This window comes from Amia ocellicauda, chromosome 4, assembly GCF_036373705.1.
Source record: "Amia ocellicauda isolate fAmiCal2 chromosome 4, fAmiCal2.hap1, whole genome shotgun sequence".
Taxonomy (NCBI): Eukaryota; Metazoa; Chordata; class Actinopteri; order Amiiformes; family Amiidae; genus Amia; species Amia ocellicauda.
The window spans coordinates 26,816,647-26,843,094 of record NC_089853.1 but is presented as its reverse complement, the minus strand read 5'-3'; the positions used below and the strand labels follow the sequence as shown (position 1 = coordinate 26,843,094).

The 26,448-nt window shown below is 36.0% G+C and overlaps 1 protein-coding gene across 9 annotated transcripts in view; it reads left to right on the top strand.

Moving 5' to 3' along the window:
* The window catches only part of peak1 (pseudopodium-enriched atypical kinase 1), a 123,411-nt gene that overhangs the window by 31,631 nt on the left and 65,332 nt on the right, over positions 1 to 26,448 (top strand). For 8 of the 9 annotated variants that reach the window (XM_066701682.1, XM_066701677.1, XM_066701683.1 and 5 more), the window contains one exon: positions 8,596 to 8,652. The gene's annotated coding sequence lies outside the window, so the exon portion shown is untranslated. Of the gene's footprint in view, positions 1 to 8,595; positions 8,653 to 23,077; positions 23,695 to 26,448 lie in introns of those variants that run through there. The other variant, XM_066701681.1, reaches the window with a different exon arrangement.

The window sequence follows — 26,448 nt, the reverse complement described above, 5'->3', positions numbered from 1 at the left end:
TTGTTTACTGGATTGAATGTATTGAATGCCTGTGCAGATTTACCTGGAAATGCCATTAGATATGCCACACTGATAAAATGTAGACTATGCACCTTTTCACAGTTTTCCATCAAGGTCAGTTTAAATTGTAGGCTTTATGATTTTAACCAACCATTATGACCTTTCCAGTGAGTGCCTGCATACCAATAATGAATTCGAGCTCGTTGATGGGTATTTACTGTAACTGTGTATTTTGGTCACATAGCGTGTGTATCTTTTTCAAATCGGTTCCTACAATGTCTACAGGCATGGAGTTCCAGGAAAGAGGTCTCAGAACAGGCACAACGTTCCAAAAGTCAGCTTGGTTAAATCCCTTGAAGTTACAGTCTTATTAAACTTTGAAACTGTAAAAATATTTGCTCTGCCTGGCGGAACTCCTTTCACAGCAGCTGCCATGCTGAGACATGGCGCACACAGATTCAAGAATTGTGATTGTCGGGAGGCCCTGTGTTCTCCAATAATCCCATTAGAGAAAGCTTTGTTCTCCTCATATCCCTTAATGCTGTGCTATTTCTACCCATCCTGGCCCCATAGCACATAAGGATACTGGGTCACTGGTTTGTTTATACAGCTGTGATCATTGGCATTCACTGGTAGTCTGTAATCTAAATTAGACCGATATTGTAGCGCGAATTGCTTTTGTGATAGAGGAAAATCGTCTCTGGGCCATGTACAAAAAGTGTTTCAAATATTTATGGTAATCACCTCGCTGCCAGGTATTCTGATCCATCATTGCAATCACTTTTTATTTGTGATTTGTGAAGTACACTTCAGCCACTGTTTATAATAGGCAAACTAATATTAACAGAATAATAATACAACTTGAAAATCAAACCTCATAATTGCAGTTTTGTTTTTCCACTCCAACTTTTTTACTTTGACAAGCTATAATGAAGACAGCATTATTCAAGGTTCAGTGGTTATTTCAAATGTCAAAATGAAAATCAAGTGCGTCTAATTACTTCCAGAAGGGGGTGGGATAGAAAAATCTGAAGCTATTCTGCAAATATCCAGGAATTTCTACTTTTTCTAATACATTAATTACATTTAAAACAAACATATATTCTGTATATGATCTGTCCTTCTTCTGTAAGACATGCAATGGATTTATTATTTTCATAATCTTACCAAAAAATGTTTTATTTTCACAGATGATAGGAATGATGCATCTTTTTTTCTCGTACGTCAGTCTGTAATTCCTCTCTTACGTACATGGAAATGTGATATCAGTTTGCAGAAGATAATTTATTTTGTATTTAATCATTCAAACATGGATACATTCCTGTAGCCGAAAATGAATCTGAGCTCATAATTTTTATGCTTATTTTTATCCCCCTTCAGACAATAATTGGCAGCACATTCAGAGTCTAATTAATGCTGATACTCTTTTATATAGGTCCATTGGAAGCTACTGGAGTGTTGGAATGCCAATGCATTACAGTCCCTTTTAGTTGGACCCCACCCACCATAAGTAGTCAGTTTTAAACCCATAGTGAGCTTCTGTAACCTGAAGGTATTTATCCAGCACTGATACAGTCAAGCGCAATGGATCCATTCTACTGTTAGAGAGTATCTTAGCAACCATTTTTGCCTCAGAAAGGCAAGCACTATAAAATGAAATCTGTAGTTTCATTTCAAGGGCATATTTTATCATTTTCAAGGATTCCTTGAAGAAACTGCTGTTCTGTTTGGGGTTTTGTTTTGCAGTAATGCTTCATTGTTACATAAAGCTGGTGTCCTGTCAGGATAGTAATAAAATGTCACGAGTGTGTGTCCGTGCAAAGTTTGTTCTAGCCTAGATAACATTCTTTGGAGGAATCAAAATAATGCTAGTTTGTTCTTGTTTAGCTTCTCATTGAATATCTGAGTTTAGTACAGGATCTTTACAAGACATAATTGTTGTTTCCAGTTAAGCTGCATATCAGCTGAAATACTGCAGAAGCGTTTTCTTCATGATGGAGGGTATGGGATGGTAAAACTCCTCAAGGATGGAATGGTAAATCGAGTTTCCTCAGAGGCATCCATTGAATAATAACTACAGTGAAGGATCAGTAAATAATGTTGGTTTTAATGTACACTTGTCAAAAATTAGTGGGTCCAGTGGGTTGTGTTGTTTGTAGTACAACATTCTGAATCTCACCATGAAAGTATCTCTTAAAATACATGCAGGCTTGAACTTCCATTGATTGAACTATAGGAAGTAATTCTAATTTATCCTAAATGAACCTGGTTAGCGCACACCTTTGCTGTCTGGAGCTCAGCGGAAAGGAGATCAATACTCTTATCTGGCCTCTCCAGGTACTGTAAGCTTCATCATGAGGAGGTAAAAGTGAATTTTAGTTTTTCTCCCTGATTGATACAAAATAAGAACAATTGCACAGACCTTTGGATCCCAGCATATTGTGTTTTACATTTCTAACTCTAAATTGGATTTTTCATTTCACAGCAACGTATTATATCCTGGGTTTAATTTACCTCATTAATATGTGACAGGGCTCTCATTTTGTTTTGCATATTATTAGGCTACATGACAGTTATGTAAAATATGAAAACATACTTTGAATCAACCTTATCTGGCATCAATTGTACAGCTGTGGTAATGGCATGTCGTTGTGGTCTTCTGGTTCTATTGATGTAGAAAACAGGTCACAACATCCTGCAGTACAGGCAGCATTAACTAATGAATTAATTAATGAGCAAAACATACTAAGGAGGGGAGATAATATTATTGTGAAGAATTTTGGTTGGTTACTAAACCATTGAGGCTGATTATTCTGCTATATTGTAAGAGTTATTGCTTTTCAGAATGTGTTATACCTGCTGCACTCAATCAGGAACAAATGGTTGAGCTCATAGACTATGCTAATAAATGCGTATTCTAAAACACAAGCAGATAGATAAATAAATAAATAAATAAATAACCACATAAATAATCCCTTCCAAATGAAAAATGCTGCCTGCCAGCCTTGTTTGCATGCTAATAAAATAGCGTTGCAGCCTGCTTAACACATGTTCTGTTGAAATGTAGAATGTGAAAGAGATTGTTGTCAGAAAGACCTATGCTTAGGAAATTCTTTATTAAAATCTATGAAAACATATCCATTTATTGAGCACCTAAAGTAATGTATCTGGGCACCATTATTTAGGTTTAGAATTCTTTGTGCTTTATTTTCTTAATTAATAGTTTCTTACATAGTTAAGTTTTCATGAGTTACTAAAGTTAAAGCCTACATTGGTATCGGCCTAAACATGTAAATGAACACATGACACAAATCTGCATTCCTAAACAGACCAGACCAATACATGTACTTTGTGAAATTCATGGCCTAAGCAAAGTATGCTCTATCACAAGACCCTGGCGAAGCCAACATTTTCAATTGGTTTGGACTTTTTTCCAAATGGACTAAAATACATCTAAAAATCACATTGTGAAGTAGGGCTTTGCCATGACAACACCCTGACATGTGCTAGTTGTGATGGAAGATATTGTATCAGTATATGTATGTATTCATTATATAAGGCAATGTCAAAAACTCCAGTCCCAACCATATAAACCTACTCAAGTGTGTTGATTATTGGAATTTTGCCAAAATAACTCCATACCAATGGGACTTTAAGAATATTATTAATTAGATCCCCTGTGTACTGCAACAGGACTGAACAAATAATAAGAAAAGCATCACTCAGCATTGTTATTAATTTTACATTTATTGCAGATGTTTAATAATTGATGAATATTACACTGCTGTTTATTTTATGATTACCAACAAAGGCTAATAGATGGTCATTTAGATACTTTTAGCCTGTATTATTAATGGGTTTAAAGGGGGTTTAGTGCTAATAGCTAATCACAGTCTTGAAGCACAGTGCATTAGCTTTATGGGCTGTGAAACCAAGTTTCCAGGTTGCTCCATCGATCAATTGTAAGCTAATTCAGCTCATTGTACTTTAGTGTACAATTTTTATGCATATAGTACAGTATGATAATTGTTCCAAGGACTAGGTACAGTAGCAAGCTCATTTAAAGCCTCAATCACTTTTACTTATCGGTACTTCAGTTCAGTTCAAAGTCAGCTATAAATTAGAATAACTGTTTGCAGTCAATTTCAGTTTCAGGGAAAGATAATAATGCCCAATGTAAAAATGAAATGGTTGTCACCGCAAATGGAATTTCTAAGCCCCCTTTATTTGGAAGGATATTTTTAAATTGTATGTGTGCAGCTTATTTAAATACCTTGTGTAGAAATCATTAGCACCTAATTTATCAGTGTATAGAAAACGCAAAAGATATTCTTGATTGACACTTTATAATGTGCTATCATATTATGTTGTAGTTATTCTTCAATGAAGAAATAATTTGTTGGTTTTAAGGGTACCGAGTCCTGCTTTCTGAGTTTATTCAAGCTTTAAATATGAACAGAGCAGTGGATTGTGAGGCCCCAGCAATAACAATGTCTGTATTACATAGAAATGTTGCACCTATCAAACTAGGTATGTCAAACTTGATTAAATCTTGGCAACAACTAAACAAGCAGGGGGCTGGCAGGCTGAAAGTGGTTTAAGTTGTCCCTCTGACTGCCTTCATTAGTGAAGCAAAGTGTTTTTAAATGACAAACAAAGCAAACTGCTTTGATTTTCCCCTTCACATCCACCATTGTTTTTGACAGTCCCGCAATATGAAACTTCCTTTCACAGGATGAAATAAGGTCACTAATCAGTCTGGTGTGGAACTCTCTTTCACATTTTGGATTAATGAATCGTTACTTTTTTCCAGTTTGCCTTGTTCTATTTATAATAAGATAGTGGGACTTTTATGAGACAAAGAGGAATCTGTTTACTTCTGGCAAAGGTCTAGGCCTACTCTCAACTGGTGGCCAGGTTTAAATAAAATAAAAAATACAGTTTGGTATATCCAAAAATGGGATCTTGGTATATCTTTTTGTATACTGAGTCTAGCTTTAAGCTTGCCAGTATTGTGAAACAATGGAAAATGGAAGAAGTATACTGCACAGACATGAGTCACACAAATGGAACTGTCCTGACTGCTGAGTTTTTTCAGTACCCCACAGTTCTGTATTATTCATCACAATCCCAGGGATTAGAAGTGGGGTCACATTCCTCAGTCATGGCCAGTTAAATCAAGGGTCATCATCAGATAGCGTAGCCTTGAGCTTCTGTCTCCGCAGCTGAGACTGAGGATATTGATTTTAATTGCAGCTGCACTCAGAAACTCATGAGCCTGCACCGTCAATCTAAAGCACTTTGAAATGCATTCTGGCCTTGCTGAGATGTTTGTTTATTTGTTTTTTAAGTGATTCTCCATTTGGTGCTATTGAAAAGCTAGGGACAATGTTTTCGTGAATTCTGAATAGTGTTGCTGGTTTTACTGAAGGACAACATCTGAAGGGATCATGTGATCTTCATGAAACTGCAAGATCACTCCACGTTAATATAACATGCCACATTTCTTAGGCTTTTCAAAGTCTGACTGAAGGAAACATTGTAGATATTTTTGTGGTGTTTCTTCACAAATTAATTAATATGCCTTGGGGGATGTGTTTGATATACCATTTCTTTCATATCTACATTTAGACCCTATAGAACAGGGGTTCCCAATGTCTGGTGATGGAGGGCCAATTTACGGAGGTTGCATGGGATGTGGGGCCGCAGTAGAAAGTGAACTACAGATGAAAACTAAATATGTCCCAAATCATACCAATTTATGTACTATACATTTCTGTTAGGGAACATTTATTAACTTGAATTGTTGATTTATTATTTTCCCCCAAATTACATGTGCAATTTGTAACCAAAAATGTTGATAAAGAGTAGAAATATAGTAAAACTTTAGAATAGGGGGGTTGAAGGTTGGCTTTGGGGGGCCGCACCACATATCCTCGAGGGCCGCATTTGGCCCCTGGGCCGCACTTTGGGAACCCCTGCTGTAAAATCAAGGCCAACACTGTTAAGAAAGCTTAGAAACTATACCTTATTTATTACTGTAAACACTGCTTCTTGCTAATTATTTGTGTTCAATACAAACATTAATTTTTAAAATAAATACAAACCCCTTGCGGCATAATGTTTGCTGTCACACATCCTCCTCCAGCGTTACTCTAACACAGTCCCTGTTCAGACTCTTGCCACCACATAAAGGTTTTTACACTCCTATGTCATATGTCTGTCATCTCTCCAAGTGTCAGATAAATATAACTAAGCGCTAATGTGTGGAATATCCTAGATTTCTGAACAGGCTGTGTGAGTAACACATTTTTAAACTTGGCAAATTAAATCCACGTTTTTTCTCAGTTTGTCCTGTACAATAAAGTACACAATGTACGAATACAGGCCTAATGATTAAGGCCTTATAGTTGTAATGTCATATCACACAAAATACAGGGCACTACTACTAATTTACAAAAAAGTGAAAACAACAGATTATTGGCCTACATTTATATCATGTGAAGTTGTCATCTGATATTTTTAACACATTTTATTTTAGACTTTTGTTTTGATTTGTTGGATTTTTATATTTGTCTGTGAGATGAAAACATATTTGCCAAGTCAGCATAGTAATGAAATCAATTATAACTCTACTGTCTTTTGTTGCTTTGCTCTACTTTGCATAAATAACTGATTAGCTTTGCCTGTTTGGACATATTTGCCATTGGAGCTTATTGCCATATTTGATGTCTTTCATGGTCTGCCGAGTAAAATTTAAGAAAACATTCAAATAATTTGAGGTACAGCACTGAATGCCCATTTGGCATCTTTTTAAGAAGATAATGACTTAAACTTAATTTGCTGGAAAGGAACTGCAGTATTGTACCAAAATATTTATTGTATAGAAGATCATGTACCTTTTAGTAAGATAAAACAGATGCATTTTTTTAGAATGACAGTTTCAGAAAGATTAAACATTAAATTGTGAGGGACGATCATGTTTCTTTCTAGACTTGAAGATTAATCAATACAGGGGGAATTCTGACATTTGTCAGTATATTGTAGATGACACCCCGACTCCTCTTTGAAAAACTGCAGGACTTTGTCTTTAATATCCCATTCACAAAATTATTTACACTATGTTACAGAAATAAGGCCATCTATGAATAACTCAAACAATTCTATTACAGGACATTGTGTATGCAGGACACCTCTCTAATGATGTTTCAATCGGTTATGTTTTCTGTTGATTATCATTTGAAATGTTCAGATAATTAAAAATAGCATGCACAAAAATCAATATTGACACATTTAGTGTAATCGGCAATGGTTGATCTATTTTTGAGTTGGACATGGAAGATTTGTGAATATGCCTCACATCACTGAAGGACTTGAATGGTTACAATTAAGAAATATCCCCTAGTGTCTGGGAAACCTTGAATAGAAACATGAGCATTCTCTGGCTTATATTTGATACCATGTATCAGTGCACTTTTCTGTAATACGTTTTGGGTTCATGCTTATTTAATATGTGAATTGGATATGCCTTTTAAGAATACTTGGTTCATAATTAATACATTCAGGACATGCATTACATGCAAATTGCAGTAGGAGTCCTCTATAACTTGCCCAGCTATTCAGTTTTGTGAGGTTAAATGAATACATTAAGTTGTTCAAATTAAAATATTTGAAGTAATATGTAATTCTGATGTTTAAGCAACTACAGATTAAACTCCTGGCTAGTTTTTCATGGTTTCTTTATTTACTAACAAATAATGTACTGTAGGATCACACTTTAAATCTGACGGGCATACTAACAATATTTGAATAAATATGTATCATCCAAAAACATCCTAAAACAAGCCCTTCAGTTGTTTTTCCTGCTTGGTATTTTGTTTGTCTCCTTGTCCTAACACGCCATTCACAGCTCATCTATTAAAGGAGTGTCCCTGGGAAAGACATGGAAGCTTATTGCTCCTTATGCAAGTCCCATACCATGTGCAGTTACAGTATTTAAGAGCTATTTATGCAAACTGCTTGCAACTACATTATTCTACAATTTAACCAGTTTTAACTTTTCATCTGCCTACTACAACATATAGCCTATGCATTAACATGAATTTCCTTTGTTTATTTCAGAAGAGTTTGATGTCAACATACTGAGTGGATATTGCATAATAGTGTGAAGGTTTAAGGAATTACAATCTCTTGATAAACAGAAGTTTACTATAAAGAAACACACAAACAACATCTTCGTATGTGCTGTCAGCTGCTGTTTCATTTGTAGCTGCATTGCAATGCCGCATTTTTTCCCATTTAGGCTAGTTGAGGAATGCCTTCCTTTTCTGACTTTCTTTGTAACCCCTGAGATATCACACCGATAGTTTGCCTGTGAACCTAAGACAAATGCTATCTTGGCATTAGGGCTGCAGATGTAGTAGAAATGGTCTTAAGGTTACATTTAGCTTGTTTCTGGAGAATAGTTTGGAGTAATTAAGTTTTCACATTTTCAGTTAGAGCATAAAAACTGTACTTGATTAGCGGGGTTATTAAATTACAGGTAAACGTTTTATATTTTGTACAATATTTATATATATTTTTTTTTAATTTCAGATATTTTTAAAATACACATGGACATGTCTTGTGTGAAGAAGTTGTAAACGTGTGCCTGTAAGTACAATTTATTTTCCTTGTTGAAATATTTCAAGCTTCATAACAATTATAATTATATTATCTCCTTGATTTGTTATACTTTCTCTTTGTTTTTGTTTTTTCTTTAACTTCACACTTTGCATTTTAAATCTCCACTAACAGAAAATGTTAAATGAAAACAAAGAATTGTCTTTTGTGGGCAAAACACTTCAAAGAGTATTCAACCTCAATTATTCATATTGTTAAAACAAATGGTTTAATACATAATAGATATACATTTATTGCATACATTCAGATGTTGTCCTCTTCTTCCAATTCTGTTATCTGCAGCATGTGTAGTTTCATGATCTGTGGTGCTGTCTTAGCTTTGGGCCCTATAGTTCAGTGCCGAGTCTACTGAGACCTCCATCTGGACAACTGCACATGAATTAAAACTGCTTTACTCACTATATGATGGCAGAGTTCCAGATGGGGATGTTTATTATCCAGCTTTGCCATGGAGGAATCGCACACAAGGAGATGTGTGTATATCCCAAGGGACACACTCATCTATTCTATATTTATTTAATTGTTTTACTCTTTTGTTCTTTTGCTTTATCTATGTTCACAATTCAAGTCTGTCATTGAAAACAAAATCTATTCAGTCTCTAGGTGGAAATTGAATGTTTTCATTTATTTTAGATATACTTTTTCAAATTAAATGAATTACTATCATTTGAGTGATCTCTTGTTCAGTTTGCTCGGTGTTGCACAAGCTCATATATTTCAGTCAATATCTTGTTGTATTGTAGTGATGTACATTAAGCAAACTTTGGAAAAAGCTAAACATATACTTTCAACTGAAAGTCTGTTGACAGTTCATAGATTTTCTTCTTTCAAATTTCCCTGCGTGTTTTGAATAGTTTAGCCTCGTTAGTCACTACTGATAGCATGCATGTATTAGTTTTACACAGTTTTCTCTGCTCTCCTGGAACCCTGCAAGCAGAACTGGGGGAGACTCTCACAGGCTGACCTGAACTTGACCTCTTGGATCTTGGCAGCCTCCGGGATTCTGAGGAATGCACTTTATCTGTAGATTTCTCTATATATTGTCTGGGAATGCTTGGCTTTGAACACTCTAGTGCAGAAACATCCCATTCTGAAGCATTTCTCTTAGGAAGTGTTTCCCGTTTATCGCGATGATGTTGAACCCGTCTGATAAGACTGCCCTGAGGTTGGTAGGCTTTGTTCCATCTGTTGTAACTTTACTGTGGGCAGACGCCTGATGTCTGTCTGTTAACAAGGAATAGAGAAAGGAGTGTGACTGCTCTTGACATTTCAACAGCTATCAGCAGGGCAGGAAGTTTTTATTATCAGTGATGTTGGTGCTCTGCATGTGCCACGCAGGCCATGCCTCCTACACAGAACTACAATTTCTCAAACACACTTCAACTGAAGTACTGCCTCATTCATTCCCTTTAAAGTCTTAGAGTACCCATTATTTATATCCACATCTGTACCTTTTTTCAATCTAATACATCTAGAATAGTGAAAGAACGTTATTGTATGGTGTCATTGTATCAAATGTTTTGACATCTGTATTGTTGATTGACAACGATTATTTAAACATATTGCAGAACTATTATGTTGCCAGACTTTTTGGTATTATGTTTTACTCTAATTATATATAATTTCATAAATACACTATCACTTGCTAACATGTATAGTAATTGGGTTTCACTTTGTTGTTTTATCTCTTTTGCATAAAAATAATTTTAAACACAATGATTTGAAGCAGCATACTTGAAACAGAATCAGAGATGAAGTACTTGCTCTCACAAGATCAACCATTTAAATGAAATGATACCCAAAGAAAATCAAAGATGCATTGCTACCATGTCACCATGCCATAATACTGTTCCCAACCATGACTTTATGCAATCAAAAGTGTGATAAGACAATCCTCATAACAATATTCCTTGTCCATTCCTGCTGCTCCGTCACATGTAGAAGGACGTGAAAATTAGATTTATTGTTCATAATAAAATAAAATATGTAACTTAGAAAAAGCATCCCTGTCTCATCCATAGAACTGTTCTTATGCATCTAGGCCAGCTGCACGTACTGCAATGATTGATATATTCAGTATTCTAGAACAAACCTTGCATTCTGATGCAGTTATGTCATAGCTATCTTGTGTGAATTATATAATCTGCTTTGAACCTCCTGTTGTGGAAGAGACATAGCCAGGTGAGAGCCGATGGGCTATAATACTACCTGCAATGTGGAATTTGGCTTAAAAGCTAATGAGCACAAGAATCTGTTCGTTCTTTTTCCTTTACTCAATGTATCCAACTCTGGAAGCCTCATTAAAACTCTGACTTCCCCTGATATTTTCCAGTGTTTGATTGGCCAGCTTTTTGTTATTGTTCATATTATACTTATTTTTATATATAATCTAGACTTCTGATGACAGCCCCAGCTGTGTCTGGTAGTAAAGACAGAATGGACTGCATGGCTTCTGTACAATTCAAGAAACCATCAGATACTTCAGAGAGCTCTCCCAAGTACGTGGTACCTATTTCCTTCACAAAGCAGGGAGCTAAGCCAGTACAGTAGAGAAATGAGAAAATAATACATATTCCTTTCATCTATCTACTCTATCTCCTGGGTAAAGTTCTTTTATATGTGATGTACTCCATATTACAGCTTTTTGTGAGCAGACAATTATCCACTAGGTGTGAATTCTAAAGTAAAATGTATCTTCCAGCTTGATATATTTGATGGATTAAGCGGGGGGTTATTCTCCCTCACATTTCAGGAGTTTTTCACTTTACCATCTAATTTGGATTTGAAGCAGCATTTAGATTATTAGGCAGCAAGGAGTTACAGTTGCAGCAACACAGTCTTTCCTAAGGATGGGGAATGTATTGCAGCTCAGCCCACAATGGAAAAACCGAGGAGGGGGGCGTGCGGGTGGGGGTTTAATCCAAGACAGAGGTGCATTCCATGGTGCATGTTGTATAGGTGTCTGTTTAGTGCACAGGGAAAATAAGCCGTTGTGCTGTTATAATATAAAAAAGACGGAAAAGAAAGAACCTGAATTAAACATTTTGCTTGCTTTTCATTTTTAGTATCCACCTTTTTAGTTAATTTTGACATTTTTAACATAAGGTGCCACAACAGGAAGAAAATCATCCCATCACAGTGGACACCCCCAAGACAGTAGTTTTAGATGCTGTCATCAAACTCAGTCTATATTACTAGTGCTGGAGACGGGAGCCCTTATCAAACTAACACAAAACAAGAAAACAAAAAACAATCTATTGGTCTATTAATATATCCGGTAAGGTTTATTTTCTCTGGTACATCAGTCCTGTGTATGTAGCATGTAAGATAAGTAATTCTTACTGCTCTCTGTGGGTTGTGCCCAAACTGAGTTTTCACCTCGTTCCACCATGTAATTACACATGTACACCCACAGCAGTTGTGCTCAGTGGTGCTGGCAGCCTCCAGCTGCTGTGAGGAGCTGCGCAGGGCCTGCGGCTGGGACGGTTGCTGGCACACTTCCCCAGACCCCACCTGTTTACAGAGGGCTTGCCTGGATAAATAAAAGCCGCAGAGCAGTTGAGCAGTCATGTACCGCCTCACACGCTGAAAGGCAGCCTGAAAACGCTCTGTATTTTACAATTGCTTGCCAGCGTGTAATTGTCACCTTGACGCATTTGTTGCGAATAGAGAAGCATGTTTGTGATTCTCACTCACATTCACGAGGATGTGTGCTTAGGTGTGCTTTTACTAGCTGCAAATAAAACTGGCCTTTTTACTTTGCTGCTGCTGAAATGCAGTGTTCCCAAGGTGGAAAGGAAGGCATTGGTTTATATAGCCTATGTGCAGTATTGATATTTATATATGTGCATGTATTATTTGCAGAATATTGTATGTATTTTTAATAGGGTGAAATATATTTTTGAATATTCATCTTGTGTTACTCTGCTCCTAGGATGTCCTTACCTTTAATTGTGAATGAAAAGGATACTGATCAGCAAATCACTTTTGGCATAATTCGTTCACTTTGAGTATTTCTTTAATATAAATCACACATGAATTCATACAATTAATGATTCAACCCCAACTTCCCCCCCTCCCTTTGAATTGACATTTTACAAATGAGCTGGTGTCAAAATGATCTACAGCCAAGCAAAAACGTGGGGGAGGAGACCGCAGTGGGAATGCAATGAATAGAGTAGTTACACACGCTTAAATCACTATAGCAAATGGTGCTCAAGTCCAGTTGGATTTCAGTAGGTTTATTTGTTTGTCGAATTAACTGTCAAAAGGACTGCATTTTGTGTCATTGTGATTGTGAACTTGTGATCAAACTGAATGGTTGTTGTTTAGTAAAGTTTAGTCCTTAATCAAGGCAAGCTGCCAGCATATCTCATGAAAACTAGCCCCTCTGTTTGTAAGCTCTATATTATTATTATTATTATTATTATTATTATTATTGAAAATAATCAAAATCATAATAAATGTACTACTTAATACTTCAGATTCCCAACTGTAACAACTCACTGTCAAGACATTTTGAGCTGCCACTGACCTGTATAATAAAAACTTATTTGATTGTATGAATAAAGAGAACGAAGTGATAGTCCACAGTCTATGCTATAAACACACTTTGAATATTGCCTGTTTCTCTCACTCAAAGCATGCATGGATTTTAATAAGTATTTAAATCTGAGTTATTACACTAATCCCCTATTTAAATGGTACAAAGTGCTAGTAAAGGATGAGGAATTAAGGATCAAGTAATGTGGTTGTGAAAAAAGAAATAGCCTAAATTTTATTTCCCATTATGTGGCAAAAGGGAATGTTCTTATTCATTGTATTTTTGACTGTAGGGTAGTGGCAGGGTTATGTTCCTCTAATTTGCCATTTGACCTGTACCAAAAAAAAATATTAAATTAAAAAAGAAAGAGGAAGAAAAGGTGGCTCTGTATCTACAGCACAAAGTGAAGCTTAGTTTGTTTTTGTTACTGTATGCGGTGTCTGCAGCTAAATGGCGACCGTGACTGACAATATTCTTTGCTTGAATCAGCAGCAAAAGATAAGCAGCGGTGCATGCTCAATGGGGACTCCTAATACAATTATTACCTTGATCCAGGTCAGCATAAAATTCAAGTGATGTTCAAAATTCAGCAGCTGACAATGAGGCAAAACAGTGTTGTAAAGAGCTAGCAGTGCACAATGGTGGAGACTGAGAATCATTCTTTTAGTGCCAGAAGATGGGTCATTGTAGTAATGTTGTTTTTTGTTTATTACTTATTGTGCACAGCCTGCACTGGACTAAGGTAAGCTTACCATTAAATATTTTGTATAATGATCACTTTAGTATGTAATGGCATATCTTGTTAACCCTTGGATATTGGAAAGGTTTAAACTTTTGCAGAGTTCTTAAAATATGTCCTGGTACAGACCTAATGACTTGAGCAATAGCAAACAATTGTGACTAGCTTACAGCAAGAGGGGGAAGGACTTTGTTTAGTAGATTGTAGAGTTGCTTAGTTTAACGGGCAGTCCACATTACATTGTAGCACTCTCTGTACTGTAGCATATTCATGTGAGGCGCTGCTAACTAGTGTAGCATTGCGCTGTGCAAATAGAAAGTCATCTAAACAGAGCAATAGTGTCTGAAGGACACCTGGAGCAGAATACAGCAGACAGCTGTGGAATTTCTCAAGCCTATAATTGTGAATGTACACAGGTCCCATTGACAAGGGGGTCTGTCAGAAATCTTACAGTGGGTGGAAAAATATCTTTTGATGCTGGCATTGATCTTCAGGATGTACATGCGTCTGTTCAGCTTGCTTGTGTTATTAACTTGTCCTGAGGTTCAATGTATTGAAACTAAAATTGAATCCTTTCTCGTGGTGTTAATTTATAGTTTTAGTGTAGTGCCACCAGCTGCTGTAACAATGTAACTACTCTGCCAGTGTTGAAGATGTGACCAGGTTTGTCTCTAAAGTTCCAAACTTCAAATACTGGTTTGTTTAAGGAAGCAGTTACAGTAAAACTGTGAAACCAATACACACTTTTTTTTTTTTAACATACTGATCCTATACAACCTGTTTTCAAATGTTTCTTATGTGTGTATTGTGTAGACAGTATTGTCTTCAGCATTACCATATTTATTTGTAGCAGGCCTCTTAGTATTCTTTAAATGGGTTAATTTGTTAAAGAGTTTGTTTTGGGATTTTTGTTGCTAAGACAGATGGCTCCTTTTAATTTTACCACTTTCTGAGAGACCACATGCAATGCTTTTGTAACTTTAAAAAACCCATACACACCTTGGGACTTTTCTCTAAGGTACTCAATTCTATCATACATGGTAAATTGTGGCAACACATTGCTTAATCTGCCTGTCCAGGATGTCATTTTCATTTTAAATGGAAAATCATACAGATTTTATTTGCATTTATTTGTTGCAGACAGTTCAGGATTCTTCAAATGGCTTCATTAGTTCTGCTTGAGTCGTGGCAGAAAAAGCCTCTTGACTTGCAACCTGGGAAATCAGATATCTTTATAATTACAGACACGAATGATTCTTCTTTATTGACTAACTGTAATTTGCCCTGTGCTGTTTAGCAGTTTTGTCTTACTTGAAAATGTGTCTCTGGTTAGTAGATTGTCTGGGGCAGAGAATGGCCTGAAATCCAATGTCCAACACTGGACAGTGTGTTATACAGAGGGACACTATATATATCATCCTCTTCCTGTATTTACATGTAACTCTTCTAGTTGTTAATTGCTATTAAAAAAGAAAAAACATTCCAAAGGGCTATATTAATATATGCTAATAAATCTGCATGTAAGATAAGAACCTCTTACTCTGGGTGATTTGTCTTGTGATTGGTTTGTTTTGAAGACTTAAGATTTTAAGATCTTAATTAAGATTTAAGATGCATGATTCATAACTATGTTGGATAATGAAATATAATAATTTGTGTTAGGGCAGAGCAATAGTCCTGTGCTGCTCATCTCCATTTTTTGTCAACATGAAATCAAAATATAGTTAATGACAACATCTTGTGGTTTGACATGGGCTTTAAATCAGTATGTATATCACAGCAAAGCCATGGATACCCTTTCCTGCCTATTTTGTTTGGAGAGCAATCCTTTTCCTCTTTTACATTGAAACTACTTGTACATGTGGAACTGAGGTCAATTTACACCTGTAACCCTGATTATTCAGGAACAAGGTGAATCTGCATTTAGCAAAATGACGCATTTGCCTTCAGCTTAGTGGTGGAACTCCTCTTTAAACAAGAGGGGATTTGCTAGTCTTTAAGCAGGTTCCCTGAGCCAATCAGATATCAGACCTACGGAGGTCTCATTTTAATTTTTCTAGCTGCACTTTATACATTGAGCAGTTCTGTTTACCCTCTTTAATTGTGACAGCAGGGCAACAGCTAAGCAAGGGATCTATTGAAAAGCCAATTGCTCATAATACCTTTCTAATCAGCATTATGGCATTACGCTGCTGTGGAGCAGAGGATTACTGATGCTGCAGCAACTGAGTTTCTTTTGCCCGTCATGATACACCTGAAACTGCCTCCAGACTTTACATTTTATATTGCCAATTTTGGATGCAGAAAATGTATTGTGTGAGAGAGAGAGAAAATGGTAAATAGTGTTAAAACATGTTTTGTTTGTTTTTCATTAATAAGCCAAATATTAAAACAATACACAGAGTTGTTTTTTGATTAATGATATCCAGAGAGAATAACAGGAATACAACTGAAATAAATATATTCTCCAAAACATTATTTATTTGAAATTAGATTTAAAGGCATAGCTGCAAGATAAGATGTTAGACTTCATGAGTACGTACTGTAGACACATTTGGGGACTAAAAAATAACTGATGTATTGAAAAGTATAAAAAGTATTGAAGAGCTGTAGCATCGTGAATTATTTCTACTAATAAAAAATTGAAAATAAACGTACATTAATATTTAAAAATAATTAAACGTATAAAATATAAATCTATGTGGACATTCCTTTGTTCTTTGGTGCAGTTCAAGATGAAATACCTTTCTGTCTTTTGATAGTTGACACCTTCATAACCAATCTCTGATGACTTATTTAGAAACTACAAGATGATATACTGACTCCTGGGGGTAGAAGTATCTGTGCCAGAGCTGCTCTTTTGATCACAACATATAATTTAATGTGAAATGAGCGAGTGGATGAAAAAATATGTTTAGATCGGCATAGTTCCCAGTGAAAAAAGAGAAACTGCATGGAAGAATTATGTTTTATGCTGCTGCATCACTGGATAATAATAGGTTAACATATAGTGAAAATGTTGTTGAAAATCTTGTGTAGGACTCCTTTCTTCCATGCAACATCCCTAAGGCTACGATGTTTTGCAACAATCAAACAAAACAAAAAACAATTAAAAGAAAAAAACTAAAAAAAAAAAGTGACTAACATAAATCTTTACGACAGGTGTTATCATAAAACATCATGTCTGAAATAATTTGCCAATTGCGGTGCCAGGTTTGTTTTCAAATAAGAATTTACTCTATGACTCACCTAATATTTATATATTAAGTTTGTCAAAAATGAATGGAATTATTTTAGTTTCTTTGCATGCCTTTTGGAACAGAGAATGGGCTTTAATTCTTACATCAGTTACAAGCACTCACATGAGAGTATTTACTGCCCCTGATTATTTACATTTATGATTTAAAAAATCCACTAGATATGGATAGTACACTTTGTCACAAGATGCATAAGGTTTTTAAAATGTCAACCTGGGAGGAATGGGGGAACGGCTTATAGGATTTTGAAAACGGTTGTTAATCATCATTTTGCAGACATTTCTAATAAGCAAGCAGTAGATAGACATATTATAATCCTGTTCAGTTCTGAAACATGCACTCGGAATTTCACTGAAGTTAAAATGACTTATTATGCCATGGATACCCAGAACAGCAGGCTTTGTTTCTGCTCTCTCAGCCTTATCTGCACTGAACCAATTATTCCTATAATGTTTTTCTTTTAACACCATTGTCATCTAGTTTGCTGATCTAAATGATCAATACAAAAAGGTACATTTTTCAGTATACACCGTGGCAGGTTGTGAATAACAGCCTCTCTCAGTCACAGATGCAGCTTAAATGGAAAGCAGTGCTGGTTGAGAAATGAGTTTAGATGAGCACTTGAGCTTTGCTGGAGGATTATATGAGATTAGCAAGGCATGTGTTTCAAAGTGGCAAACCAATGTTTGTTCGTGTGAAGTTCTGTGTACAGCATGAATGAACATCTGTCCTACAAAAGCTCTTTATGTAGCACTTTTTTAACCATATCTTAAATACATTGTAAGAATATCACATAAGGTGAAAAACCTGATGATAAATCCAGTTTAAATATGCAAAGAAAGATGTAGTTACACTTAAAAATAAATAAATAGCACAGTTATACTAACATTTTAAATTCGACCTTGTCTCAGGAATTTAAAGTAAGTAGGTCACTCCTTAATGGTTTAACAAGAGAATGACGGTTGTTGTAATTTAGGTACTTAACACAGGTAGGATGATAAGGGAAGGGAAATTCTCTTGTCACTGTATTCTGTATTGCCAAAATGTATAGTAGGAGATTTATTCTACTGCCAACAGAGGTAATGCTTTCCATTTGGCAGGGTTTTTTATTTTGAGTTTTTTTAAGGGTGATATGACCATGATCTTCAGTAAATTTTTCATGTTTTGGCCAGTGGTGTGCTCCATCCATTGAATAGTTTGTCGAGTGTCCATATATTTACCTACACGATACTGCTACGTCACAGCCGTGGTTCAAGGCAAATAGCCATATTAGCATTCCCTTTTATTTTTTTATTTTTTTCTTAGTAGACGCCCTTATCCAGGGTGACTTACAAAATATAAGTGCAATACAAAGTGCAAAAATACAGTGCAGTTCAAGGCATAAAACATTACAAATTTCAATACCATGGTGCTTCAGCATCCTACTTCTTAATTAGAATATTATAACCTTTATTGTATCTTGCACCTTTTCATTTACTTGTTTTCTCATTCCATTTGTGGTATTTTTGACCTCCTTAAATGAGAGAAAAAAACTAAGACATTTTACTGTAAGATATAACATAATCGCATATAGACCTATTTAATAAAGTTATTAATTCATGCAGTTTGTTCCTTTGCACTTTTGCTTTACACAACATGGACACATTTGTCATTGGTCTCTTGTGGAAAAGGTTACGATTTACTGGGGTACTTAGCTCCACCAATCACTACTCCAGTTCATAGGCCTGGGATTCCACAGGATAGGAGCCCATTAGAAAGACAAAGCTGAGTGCCCTGAAGGCTGAAGTGTCCCTCGCTCTTGAACGTTCTTGTTGAAGGATAGCCCTGCCATCATTTGCAGCTCCCAGGTGTGAAATAGAGTTCCAGTGAATGATTGGCTTTGTCCACAAAAGCAGCTGTGAGACTGGCTCCATCTAAGTACTTGAGATGGGAGTCTAGGTAAATGGACATTTACTCAAGGCCATTCAATAAAAGCTGATTTCAAAACTCAGCAGGGACTGTATCTCATTGCCAAGCACATGTGGGTTAAATTTCAGATCCTTGTATAAGCTACGACAGCAGCACTCAAGTTGTGTTTCATTTGAATGGAATATAAGGAAATAGAAAACACTTGTGTTTTTAGGCTGCCCAACACACTTGTACTGGATCTTATCCACACTGGCACAGTGTCACTTTCTCAGGTGACAAACAGGGTTGAAATTACTCACTGCTAAAGTAATGAAAAACCTTTCTGGCTAATGGAAATTGATACAACAAATGTACAGAACCATCCATGCCAGTTTCACTGTCGCATTAAATTCAAATGAATGTTAGTTTACAGAAAATAGGCTATGCATTATTTTTTCCAAAGTATAAATTCATCTTTATGCATACCATACCACATAATATATAATGTTTGGCAGCATGAATAGATTTCAGTCAATCAAATGTGCTGCACCGGTATTCATACATTAAAATACATTTTCTTTCATAGTCTTGTTTTGATGACAATAAAAATATGTTCAGTTTATGAGCAACCCATAAACTTTATTATATACACTTTGTTAATAAAATTACTATAAACAGTACATTCTTTTTCATGATGAAGAACAATTCTTAAGTCCTACTTGTCATAAGATATGTGTTTTACAGCTTTCGGCCACAAGAATGTTAATATTCTTAAAATACATTAATTTCGAATTTTAAAGGTTTGGATTATTGTGTATTGCTCCAGTTTTTGATGGTAATCTATTAAAATATTAGTAAAATATTAAAGCTATACTATTGCAGGGTTGGTTTTCCTTCAATTAGTTACGAAAAAGTAATATAGGCCTATATTGCTATTGTATTAAATGCTTAAGGCATTTCTTCTCTCTGAACATACAGGCCTAATGAAAAGCAAGGACCACAATTTAATTTATCAGATTGAGAACTTCATGTTTTTGCCAGCCATTTCATCTCTTTCTGCAAGCTTTTTGTCCCAAACTAAAAGCCGCTGGGAGTAAATAATAATAATAATAATTATTATTATTATTAGTATTAGTATTAGTATTAGTATTATTATTATTATTTTTAAATCCAAAGGGCATGGAAAAGCAATAACAACAAAGGCTCTTCTGGTTTGATGATGACCCCCATCGGGCACTAAAGGGAGGGTGTGATGCTAGAATAAAAGAAAATGACTGATGGAAATTCCTAAATTTGTTTGTATAGGGAATGTCAATGTCTAATTGCCAAGGCTGAAAACTGCCCTTTTCATGTTCTTCAAGGACTGACCACAGGCATGTAAATGTTGTTTATAGTAGGACATTTTATAGATATTACAGTACAACTCTCTGAGATTCAGATCAGGTTTAATTGAATCATCCAAGATTTCTAATGCACAAGCATGCCTGTTTGTTTGATCTCTGCAGACAGGCTGCCCTTCTTGCTATAGCCTATTAAATATTATGCTCTTATGAGAGATTTGTTTGTGCTTTGTTTTTTGTTTTGTTTTAGTGTTTCATTGTATTGTGTGGTGAGATTCATGTGACAGTCTCAGTATTTGTGAGACAATCTCTCAAATCTTGTTCTTGCCTACTGCAGCACTGTTTCTAGTTGAATCATTAGACAACAAGACACACACACACATCTGCTAAGAAATTATTATTAACACACACACACTTTATAAAATCTATTTGAACTTATTAGAGACAATTAAAAAGTGTGCCTTCAAATTATTTTGATCTGTCTGTAGTCTGTAGATGTCGTTGTGGCACAGTGAGGTCAGCCACCTCAGCTTCTGAATCTGTAGCTCCAAGGTTAGTGTGGTGTGACATAAATCTCCAGTCATACACAGTATGTGTCTTCAGCTCAGAGCTATAAAGAGAAACACAGTTCTGGATGTGGGCTGTACAAACACAAACAACTCTATGGCCTGTGGTCTTGGAGTTGATGTTAGAGTTGATTGCTTCAGAGCAGCCTTCTTAAAAATCATGACACTAAAATTATTCTTGCTGTTACTTTACTGAGAAATGTACAGCCCATTATCTGTTAATTGTAGCACTGTGTGTACTAGTTCAAGTTGGATGTCAAGTACAGAATCTCTTTAATATTATGCAAGCAATTCCCTATTGTATATACAATCTTTGTATCTCAGGTGCATCCTACTTTATTGTAGGATACGTTTTGCATTGTTGTCATTCCTGTACCCGGAGATCATCAATACTCTATAGGTACACTCTTCTCTCTGTCATCAGTGGTATATGTGGAAGTCTTCTCATAGTGGTGATTGATGCAGTCTTCAGCGCCTGTCTCCACTTTTCAGCATACTGAAATGCAGCATTGCATTCATAATGAAACCCAAACCTTAGCTCCCATCTACTGAGCAGATGCTTAGTTTGTCAATGTCCACAATGGAAATGATTCCTGTACCATACAGCTTGGTTAACAATCTAAATAAGTATCTGCATTTACTAGCTGGATGTACCCATAAGACTTATTCAAATATTGTGTGGATCTTTAAAAAGCTAATTCCTAGGCACACCTCAATTGTGACGAGATAAATTTGAGGTCAGGTCGTGTTTTTATTAGATTTTTGTTTTCTATGATTTAAGATCTCATCACCCTAAGGAATGATCCTTAGCTCAGATGTCTTGATGTCTTTAAAGTGCAGCCCCTTTGTATGGGTACTAAAAGAGGTAAAGATGAGCAGTGCAAGTCTACGGTACATTAACTGAATGGTTACATAAAAGGCCTTTGATTGATTTTAAGATTGCTTGGCCAATCTTAAAAGTTCTGCATACATCAGTACCTAATTATGACATCCAATGCTCATCCTGTTGAAGCTCACAAAGTGGTTAATTGGTTAATCATTTGGCAGGGCTTTTCTTGTGGAAATTCAGTTCCATTCAAAATAAAGGAAGCGATATAATACCAACACCCCAAATATTTTACTGTTGGCACTGTTCAACATTTTGATATCTACCCCACCACCCCTTTAATGTTATAAAAATCATAACACCTTCTGAATGATGTGTATTTCCTTCACCATGGAGAGGTTTGAATTAGAGTTGAAATCAAGCCTTGGAGTTTGAGTCGGCATTATTTTTCAGACATATATTTGTTTGCATAGCTACTAGTTTTTATCTATGTGTTACCTGTGGGCTCTACAGCTGAATTTCCCCCTCATATTATATTGTGAAAGGTAACTATGGAAACACCATTTTTTTTCCTGCTTCTATGGAGCCATGGTAACTCAGAGTACATTCCTATAAGTGATAACAGTACCATAGGAGTGCATGGATAATAAATGGGTAATATATATAAATGTATTTAACAATGTATTTTATTTAAATAATAGATTGGCTTCAAAGATGTTATGTGTTCCATTGTATGGAATTGTGCAACTCTTTAAAGCTTTATTTGAAATGCCTTTTGCTTTTCCACTTTATCTTACTTCACAATCACAGATTAAAATTAACATTGCGTTTTGTGAACAATTTATAAAGATATTGCCAGCAGTTTGATTTGTCTTTTTCTTGACGGCTTGTGCAACCTTCCATATTTCTCACAATGATGAATGCTCTGAACAGTCTCAGGCATTCATTTCCCCAAGTCCCTGAGTTATAAGGCTGAAGTAGGGAGAAAAAGGGCAGAATTTGAACCATGAGTCCCAAATAAGGAAGCAAGAATTACAGTCCAGGCAGGCAGGCAGGCAGGCAGGCAGCAGGCAAGCAGGCATGATTCATTGTAACTATGGGAGAGGAGGAGGGGGGGAAAAGTGTTATGAAACATGAGCATGTTTCTTTGCAAACAGGAAAGAGTGCGAGCAGATTCATTCAGAGAAATCACATGATCTAACTGTCCTTATTCCCAACAACAAAAACAAAAGGAAAACAGGATAAATGAAAATGCTATTGGAAGAGAGATGCAGTGATTGCCTGAATACCTTGGATTTTTACTGGCATTAGTCCAAAGAGATTGGTAAAGGGCTGTCATTTCCAAAAGGAGCCTCTTTCCTGCACACGAGTGGCAATTGCCTTTGTCTTAGATGGAGCAAGCGGAGGCTGCCTTCAGACAAGCTGGGGAGCTGCAGACAGCTGGGTGATTCAGACCTCTTAAAGTGCTTCATTAGGAGCATTAGGAAGCTGATATCTTTCTTTGGGATTCTGCTGCAGCGGTTCTCTCTCTCCGTTCTCCCTCCCTCCCTCGCTCTCTCGCTCTCTGTAGGTTTGTTCTCCCTCTCCTCTGATCTCGCTCTTCATGTCAGTGAGTTACTTAATAATGGAGCTTTTAGTGGCAGCTGAATTATTGATACATTGGGAAAGGGATCAGATGACTGAGAGACTGAGCTGGATTTATGGCACAAGGGAAGGGAAAAAAGGAGAGGAGGAGGAGGAGACAAAGGGATCTTCCTAAATTCTCCTAAAGTGCTTCTTTCTCTTGCATTCTTCACGGGTCTCTTTCACGTTTCCCACGCTGCTGAGGTTTAAGGCCGGTTCATGGATATGTCCGTAAGTTGTTGTTTTTTTTGTTTGTCTTGTTTTTTCCTCTCTCTCGTCTTCTTTGGCTGAATCAACTGTTGCTGGCATTCTAGAGGCACTGACTGAGAGAGGGTGATGGACTGATAGAGCTAATTAGAGTTCGAAACACAAGGGAGCAGAGCTTCTCTGAAGTGGACTTTCAGTACGGTGTTATGCAGTAATTAGACAGGATGTGTGGATTTTAACGAGCTGTCTTGAATGCTAATGATGTTTCTGTGGGCTTATGTGTATTGTGGATCATTTAGGCTATATGCTGTATTGAAATATGTATTTAAGAATGGTACTTCTGATGATAGCATGATACTATTGCATTCCTGATAATACAAAAAGTAATAATTAATAAAAAGTATTTATGATTTATATACAGGCACCCAGAAATGATCCATGATAATCTCAGCTGAAATAAAGTATGATAATCAAGATCAGTGATGTGTTGTTGACATTTCTTCATTAATCATCCTTAGCTGGAAGTATGTATTTTTATTTTCAGTTTTTTTTTTTTAATTATTATTTAATTATTTATTTGAATCTATACTTAGAAAATATTGCTGTACTAATTTATCATATTATCACATATTCAGAATTGTTTAATGGAGCCGGATGTTCTGAAGAATTTTAACCGCTAGAGCTAAAACTAATAAGAACTTAGTTCTCTAGTTCAAGGGTCATAAATCTGCAGTTCTGAATAAAACCGTTTGATTGGCTGAGCAGTCATTTCCCTTAAAGGCATGTCTTGTTGAATGGTTACATTAATAGCATATAGGCTACAGCTTCTTTGATTTTGTTCAGTTGGTTTTACCTAATGGGCAAATGAATTTAAGAGGGATTTTGATGTGAAAAGGTAAAGGCACTGGTTTTAATTAGCCTATATATAAAGTGTGGGGGAAGATTAGTGGCTTTTGAAATGTGGCTGAAAGTCTGAATGACTTTATTTTTCTGATTATTTTACACGGAAGAATATTTTTATGAAACCACAACCACTTGGCATTTTGAAAACAATCAAATTTGTCCCTTTCTGTGCAAGGTATAGGACGATTTCTTGTTTTTATTTTGTATTTTTATTACACACCAAATTATTTTATAAAAAAATATATATATATTGGCAAATAGCTTTATCGAGGGCAAATGGTTTACATCTGTCACTTCCAAAATATTCCTGCTCTTCCGTTCTGTGACTCAATTATATAATCACTTTGTCAAGGAAAGCAGTTTCTAACCGTTTTAACAAGTCATGTTCATAAAAGGCAGGTGTAAGATGACAGAAATTCCAACCAGAAATCGTATGGCTGAAAATTGCCACAAGAAAGCAAGAAAATTGGTCGAAACTGAGCATGGCTGGCAAGTACAGGAATGTTACCCAGAAATAGGTCACACTGCCCAGATTGTCAGATATTTCCATGCATGCTTATTAGCTATATTAGAAGCATGTTATTCTTTTTTGTTTTCTATTACAGGCAGTCTATTTACTTAATAGGTACAAAGCCTTCCATCAATATTGCTCTGTTACAGTTAATGTTGAACATAGTGCAAACTACTGCCTACTGGTAGATAAATCTATGTATTTGCAAATGTTCATTTAAAGTGGGAACTTGAGGTAAACCAAATAAGCATGAGGCATACAGCATATTTTTACATGTGGCTGATGTATTTGTGGATTACATTGTGAGGCTCCAGTTAAACCGTGAATACATTACCGTACGTTGCACTCCTCTGTAAAGAGAGACCTGCATTGATGATTCCAGATTCGATTCAGCTCCTCCACACGCACAGACCAGCACAAGCACACACAGCCCTCACACACCAGACCCCATAAGTAGGAGTCTCACCTTGCCTGTGAAGTTGCAGCTATTCTGGCTTTTGTACCACACATGCTGCTGGTAAACCCAGCTTACATGCTCGCAAACATAGATTCTTTCATTCTTTCAACTTCTGAGATCATATGCAAACTTATTGGTTAATCAGAAGAAACCTTACTGATGTAGAGATTGGCAATTTCTTTTTTGTATTTCTAGATTTGTGAAAGTGTATACATATGTAAATGTGAGTGCAAGAGTTTTATGTTGTCATGTTGTCAAAACTCAATGTCACTGTTTCAGTTATTTGTTGCTTGTCAGACTTTTTCTAATCTTACTAAGGTTAAGGCTGAATTTATAAGAAATTAGTCTTACTAGTGTTATTACTTTCAAACAAATGTCCGGATTAAATCAAAACTTTGACCCACCCGCTAATAGCAAACTACAAACCTGTTCATCATAGCGGTTACATTTATGATTAGAAGAAAGTGTCATCTTACTGAAAATGAAGCCGCAACTGAGTACAGTTCTGTAGTTTTCTATTAGCGGGTGGGTCAAAGTTTTGATTTAATCCCAGCCAAAGTCCAGGAGGGAAATCTTTGAAATCCATTGCACCTTAAAATGTCTTCTGAAAATAGGCTTTGCAGCTCACCCTTTCTCCCCATTTCAAGGTCTGATTTTGCTCTTAGTTCAAGCACTCCCGCTGAAGCAGTGTAATATCCCTTCTCTATTTGCAGGCTGAAGCATGATGGAGGTGAAGTTGGGGTTTGGTTAAACAAAATACTGTGTATGGAATTTTGTTTCTACTAAATCTATGATTAACTATGGCAGTTTGCATTAACCTTGCAAATAGTGAGTCACTGCACCATTACCCTCTGCCCCTTGTTTTTTAAAATGAATAATCACTATATTCATACATCATAAATCTCAA